The following is a 7,558-nucleotide window of genomic DNA, read 5'->3' as shown; positions in this document are numbered from 1 at the left end:
GTTGTCTTGTTTGTATAAATACCCCCTCCCCTTTTGTTTTATGAATAATCAATTTTGTTTGGAGAATTAGTCTTGTAACTAGAACTTATCCCATTTTCACCAATTATTATTAGCATTATTAGTAGATTAATAATTAGATTATCTCAATTTTATTCTAGCCTCTTTTTTTTACACAAACCCTACTTAATCTTATTTTCCTCTCTTAATTTTCCTTTAATTCAAGTTATAATCTTTCTTCAATATTAGTTTAATTACTCTCTATTTTTGTTAAGATCTACCATTTTCAATAGTTTAAATTTAATCTTTGGGTTGTAATTTGAAGACAAGAAGAGATTATCTTCCTTATTTCAATCCAAGTTTGCACCCTTAATTAATGTTAGTATATTTCTTCTCTTAATTTCACTTCCTTTCATTTATTTATATGTTTAATGCTGTTTAATTTACTTGCTTAAATGAGAATTTGAGTCCTTTTCACTATCTTATGACTTGTTGGGTGAGAGCTTAACTTGTAACTAGATAATACATGACGATTAGTGGATTTTGGCTAATTAGAGCAAGAGCTTAATTACGCTTAACCTTGGCTTAGTCTCACACCGAGAGGTTGAGATGTACCTTTGAATTTGCCTTAATTATTTGTTAATCTATGCCATTACTCGATCCCTTGTCTACACAAGTGAACCTGATCACCCTAGTCTCCTTAATTGTCATCTTAATCGTTTTAGTAACCGCTTATTTCATTTACTTGGTCTTAGTTGTAGTCGTATCACTTAGCTTATCATCCATCCTAAGCATTTGCTAGAACTAAACTAGAAAACAAACAAACTATTTAAGAGCCATAATCCCGTCTTTTGGGTTTGACCCTCGCATGCTACAACGGTCACTCGTTACTCTTACGAGGCTTACAAAAAAAAGCTTATCAAGTTTTTGGCGCCTTTGTCCTAGTGCATTCATTGCATTAGGACCATTTGATCTTTCTTTGAGTGTATGTATAGGTCCCATATCGGTCCTCTTTTCCCTCTTGATCGCGAGATTGAGAAGACTTTCCGGGCAAGAAGACGGTTGGCACTTTCATCCTTGAGAAGATCTCCACCCATCCATACACCAACTTCCACAATTGATTCTCTAAACATCCCACCCTCTTCTTCCACCCTAACTCCCCTTACCATTCTAACAAACCATTCCCCAATTAACTCATTAATAAACTCACCCACCCATTCATTACATTCACACCACACCGATACCAATTCACCTAGATAACCAAATACCCAAATTTCACCCATAAACAACCTTGTGAGAAATGACTAAGCGAACCAAGCAATGGGCTATTACAATAGGCCGGACCCTAACCGGTCTTGCTCGGCAATCAGTTATGGAGTAATTGCCCCAAACACCTTTGAGCTTCATCACCATATCATTTCTTTCATCCAACAAGACACCTTCCATGGGATAAAGAATGAAGATTCTCATGGCCATTTGGTCATGTTTAAGGAGAAAGTTGGTATAACCAAGCATAATGGCATAACCGAAGAGCAATTACTACTCATACTCTTCCCTTTCTCTTTGAAAGACAATGCGAGAAATGGTTAAATTCTCATGAACCAGGTACATTTACTACATGAGCTAGTCTTTCCAAGGCATTCATTAACAAATTCTACCCTCCATCCAAAACCGCAAGGATAAGACACGAGATTCAAACCTTCAAGCAAAAGGATTTAGAAACATTGAGTGAGGTTTGGGAGCGTTTTAGGGACCTCCTTACTTCTTGCCCACATCATGGTATTCCCAAATGGATTACCACTCAAACCTTTTTCCAAACCCTTGAACTAAGGTTTAGGGATATGACTTTGATAGCATGAATAGCGTGGCAATCACGGAAATGATTCAAAACATTTCCAAAATGGAAAATAGCTATGGAGGAAGGGAAAATGAAGGTAAAAGAGAAGGTTCTTTTAGGTTAGAGTTGGATACCAAGCTCAAATTATATGAGTTATCCAAAAAGTTTGATAGCCTCTTACAGGAGAAGAAACATGAAAATGCCGATCATGAAGTGAGGCCAAATCACTCCAAGGTTTACTATATTCAAGAACTAAGATCTCCACCAAGGATTCATGCCCACCCAAGGTCTCCTCCTAGAGACTATCTCCCACAACCTACATGTAAGACTTGTGGTGGCATACGCCACACCTATGATATGTGCCCCTCTTACCTACAAGAATGTTATATTCTACAAGATCAACAACCAAGGCAATTCTCTTACCAATGCCAAGAAACTTTCTACCGAGCGTTCCCAAACCAAGATCCAAGGCTTTCTCATGAGGGTCAACCTTTGGACCCAAATTTCCAAGCTCAACAATAATTGCCTCCACCCAAACCCGAGTTTCAAAGACCTCCATAACAAAACAACCAATCTTACATTCCACCTCACCTAAGAAACAACAACCGATACCCACCTCATAACCAAAACTTTCAACCACGACAAAACTACCCACCTCCACAACAACAATTCCATCAACCTTACCAATCTCCATTCATTGAACCACCAAACCCCAACTCCTCCATTGAGAAACTGTTGAAAAATATGGAGAGTAGGGCATTGCAACAAGAAGCTAATGCGGATCAACAATTCAAGCTCCTAAGGTCCGACATCTCCAATGTCCAAGCCCACCAAATGACATTTGATTCTTATATGGCTAATCAAGGGCCTATTAATCCTACAAGAGGGTAACACCCCCTTCCAATTCAAGGCTCCAAGCCCAAAGATGGACCACTACCTCATCAACAAGTCCACGTGGTACCTTGATAAATGGGAAAGAATTAGATAAACCCAAAGGGAGAGTGAATGGGGAACCCAAAGAGGGTGAGTACTTTGTGTTGGAATAAATTGTGGTTGAAAAAGTTAGCAACCATGACAAAAAGAAGAAAACCCAAGAGTTTGAGGCCACTAAGGAAAAAGCAACGTCAAACAAGACTTATATCCCACCATTACCCTTCCCTTATATAGTTAGAGCAACAAATGAAGAGAAGAAATTCTCTAAATTCTTGGATACGCTTAAGAAGCTTGAAGTTTCATTACCTTTCATCGAGTTAGTAACACAAAAGCCACTCTACACTAAATTTCTCAAAGAGGTGTTGAACAAGAAGAAGGATATTGGTGGAGAAGGTTTAATACCTTTGATGGGTCAATGTAATGTCGTCTTGCATAATCACATGCCCAAGAAATTACAAGATCCGGGTAGTTTTTCAATACTTGCATGGTGGGTAATGTAAGCACTGAAAGAGCACTTTGTTATTTAAGTGTAAGTATTAGCATCCTACCTCTCCCTATTGCAAGAAAACTAGGCTTACGTGACATGATTTACACTTCCATGACATTGCAACTCGTCGATCGATCGGTTCAATATCCCAAGGGTATCCTTGAAGGCATTTTGGTCAAGGTTGGAAATTTCTACATTCCGACGGATTTTGGTGTGATGGATATCCCGAAAGATCACCAAACTCCCATCATTCTTGGGAGACCGTTCATAGCAAGCGAAGGAAGTGTGATTTATTTGAAGAAGGGGAAGCTCTCTTTCAACATGGGAGAGAATGTAGTTGAGTTCTCTTTGACGGGAAGCACCTCCAAGCCTATATTTCAGAGCGTTTGTTCCGTGAATATCATTGAAGATGTATTTGAGAATGAGAGTAATGATGAAAATTGGGAATTCTTATTGGTCATGAACCAAATAATGAAGTGTTAGAAATCTAGATCTCTATACTCAACATATTCATATATGTTATAATTTTAATTTAGTCATAAAATTAAAAAGTGATCTTATGCATGCAAACTACAAAATAAATAAAGAAGAAATCATCATCTCACATTGATATTTCGGTTTAGATGGGCACAAGAGAGTTCTCCTACTCTCTTGTTCTTGAGCTTTCCTTAGAGGATGAACAAGGATTCAAGAAGAGAATCCCTCCCAAAAGTATTATACCCAAGATAACAACTTAATAAAATTAAAATTATTATTACTAGAATAATACTAATTTTGTATTAAAATTGACCCAAAAATATTATTGGACTCTCTATTATTTCGGTTTAGAGAGAAGGAAGAGAAGGAAGAATTTTATCTTTCTAAAACTCTAATTTTAGATGAATAATGAATGAATAATCTAAAATGTTTTAGGTAGTGAATATTAGGTAAAATGAGGAGAAAAACCCATGGTTTTCTCCTCTCAAAAACCGGGTGGAATGGGGAAGGGAAGAGGGCCAATGCATGAACAAAGTGTTCTTCACAATGACCACTAGGTTTGCATGGCTAGTTTTTAGGTAAATTAAATCATTATGCTTACCACTAACATAATTAACCTAATATTTTCCTAATCTTTCCATTATTTCGGTTTACATGGATAAAATGGACTCTATTTTATCTTTGTCAAATTGTCAATTTGTCATATGTCACATGTCATATGTCACATAAAATTGTTATGTATTTTTAACATATTAAAAATCAACGCATTAATAAAAATACGTCATATACAAAAATTGACTTAGTAATTCGTAATTACTTGTACCAAAATATTTTACCAAATATAAATCACAACATCTTGTATTTACAATAAATTATTCATTCAAATGCAATTGTTTCTTTAAACAATAATTTCATCCAAGTAATAAAACAATTCGATTACTTAGTCCGTATCTTATTTAATCAAATTTCAATGAGACACGTAAATATTACTTCCAAAATCGTCCGTCAATTTTAAGTAATTTAATTGACCCGTATCGTCATACGATCAATTAAATGATCAATTAAGAGTGTTACCCTTTAGGTATGACCTAAGGGGATCAACTGGTCACCACCGTCTCACGACAGTAATGTCAAACTCTAGTCAGCCAATCATTACCGATATTTGTGGACCGGTTGACAGTAAAACATTACTTCCCAATTGTATTCTTTAAAATGAGACTTAAACATGTGATCATTATGATCAACAGTTGTGATCGCATTATTGTCGGAGGACACATATTCCAATAATCTCCCACTTGTCCTCGACAAGTGTGCGTCACCAATTTTCTTGTCCTATTACTATCTCCCACTCAATGCAAGGTGTTCAGGTCGTACTTACAAGTGATCATATCGAGAGTGGTTTCCTCGATCTGGAGAACAACTGATTGACCGGAGTAATCCACCATGGATACATTCCGAGCGTGGCCACGCATTTCCAGTTCATTACTCCTCGAGTGGCCCTGAGATTTGTTATAACCCTGACTAGGGGTGGACAATTTCTATCGCACTCATTCCCTTCGACTAGCCACAGCCATCATAACCCAAAATATGCCCATTTGACCCCATTTACGAAGGTCGTAGTAACACAAATCAAAGTTAATCTAAAACTGTGCCATCTTAGGCGAATAGTCTTTAGTCAAAACAATCGACTCATTCGAATACTATAGTAGCTCTCGCCACGACCAGGCTATATAAATTTGCCAAAACTCTATAAGCGGTCATAAGGCCCGACAAAATGTTCCTAACAGTCTGCCTATGTGATCGACTAGTCATTCTCATATGACTCTATGGCACTTGAACTTGCCATCAATCGCATCACACTCTAGTCACTTCGAGACGTCACCTCATGTAAGTAACTATGGGCAAATACAATGTTAATCCGTGTTCACTTTAACGGGGTTCAATTGTCTCTACAACCCGTTTGGATGTAACAAAGTATTAGGTGAGTTAATAATAACTCAAACGACAAATGTCGACATCACATTCCGGTAGTCAATACCATATTACAACCTTGTGATGCATATCGTAAGTGTGTAAACACTTGTTTGATTGCAATAGAAGTTTAACATACCACGTGTCCATGAGTTCAAACTTCTTATAATCGCATTTTCCTTTACGTTCATGTTATCTTCTCATAGCATGAACCTTACCAAGTACACATCTAGGTTCCCAACCTCGGTTTTGGTTCTTTATCTTGAGAGAACTTCCTTGTCGATTATCACATAACAAACGAATTTGTGGTGAATGATATAACTTATCGATCAAGTACTCTACCCACACACAATGCACTAGGTATATGTTTTGTAGAATCTTACAACAATTGTCAAGATGATTAGCCTAGCACTTCTCACAAGTCCTAGCATTATAGGAAAAACTAGTTTTGAGTAACTTCTTATTCAACTAAGTATCTTTCCAAACTTCCTATTTCTCCTTTTAGCTTAAGAGCTTAGGATTTTCATAAATCCTTACATGTGTTCGAACTGCAATATGTGCAACCTCTTGACACACAACAGAGTCTTCTTGTCAAACTGAAATCGCTCATCAAATTCTCCTCGAGAATTTATGACGTTTCATGTATGGCTTGCCAACGATCCATCATGCTCTTATGCATATGATATATTTTGGACATGTGCATGATTATTCTAATGGCGGAAACATTAGTAACCTTTAATCATGTCATCAACTATTCTTAGGTTCAAGGAACGACCATGACTGCTAATGGCCTTTCCATTTTCATTTACATGAATAACCTACGTTACTTATTGATTCGATGTGTATTTCTCTATACTTATCCAACATCTCATGATGTGATTGGATTCATCATAGTCCATTTTCATCCAGAATTGAAAACTCAAATACTCCTTTGTGAAGGAAGGTATTAGCCCGTCATTCTTCAATGAGTGATGAGTTATAAATTTTACAAGATGATTGCTCCCACTAAATTCCATGTCTACACATGATAACTTCCAACTCCCACTTAATTCCACATAATTCGCAATTGACTCCTCAATTGAGACATTTCAAGAATTGAAATATATATTGCTGTGTTTAAGTTATTTAAGATAAAACCATATATGTTCCCATCATATCCTTTCAAAATACTTATTTTGAAGTGGTCTCATCTTAACCTTATAGAAAGAGATTTTAATCTCTAACTCATTCATATCATAATGATGCGTAGCAATGTCATTGTTTAAATATAAATAATATCTAATACATGTCCTTCAAAATACCCTTTTCGGAAGGAGGTTTAACCATTTCATTTTCATAATGAGGTTAAGTAATGATATTTGCGTGGTTAATACTTAACTTAGCTATTAAGGATATCGGTATATCAATCCTTGCAACCTCTAGTCATAAATCTCATTTATTTTCTAGGATGTAACTTTGATTCATTTAGGCTCTTAAGTAAATATCAATGTTGAAACTATTGGTCAAAATTTATCATAAACTAGTCAAAGCTCTTGTTAAGACTTTACATTAGTCATTTTCTTCCAAAACTTTCTTTTGGTCTCCTCGTGTAGTTATCTTGAGAAAACATTCTCTTGATTACTTCACTTGGTCTCTTTTGTCATGTAGATCTATTCGAGACCATAGATCTCATCTATTGGACATACTATATAAATAGATATACCTTTATTCAAATCATTCTCCCTTACGTAGATCTCATTTACACAAGTACATAGATTTATCTTGGTGTTGTGTCCTCATTTTTCTCCCACTCTATCTTTAGAATAAATACACTAGAGATTCAAATATAGTATATGAGACACAGATAATGATTTTTG

General features: G+C 36.1%; 1 non-coding gene across 1 annotated transcript; it reads right to left on the bottom strand.

The window, feature by feature from the left end:
- Window positions 1–1,673: 1,673 nt before the first annotated feature.
- Window positions 1,674–1,780, bottom strand: LOC141635713 (small nucleolar RNA R71). Its single transcript, XR_012540379.1, has one exon. It is a non-coding gene; the product is annotated as a small nucleolar RNA R71 (small nucleolar RNA).
- Between the last annotated feature and the right edge of the window lie 5,778 nt (window positions 1,781–7,558).

Source organism: Silene latifolia, chromosome Y (assembly GCF_048544455.1).
Source record: "Silene latifolia isolate original U9 population chromosome Y, ASM4854445v1, whole genome shotgun sequence".
Taxonomy (NCBI): domain Eukaryota; kingdom Viridiplantae; phylum Streptophyta; class Magnoliopsida; order Caryophyllales; family Caryophyllaceae; genus Silene; species Silene latifolia.
The sequence above is the reverse complement of the archived record's forward strand: the minus strand, read 5'-3'. Positions and strand labels throughout refer to the sequence as shown.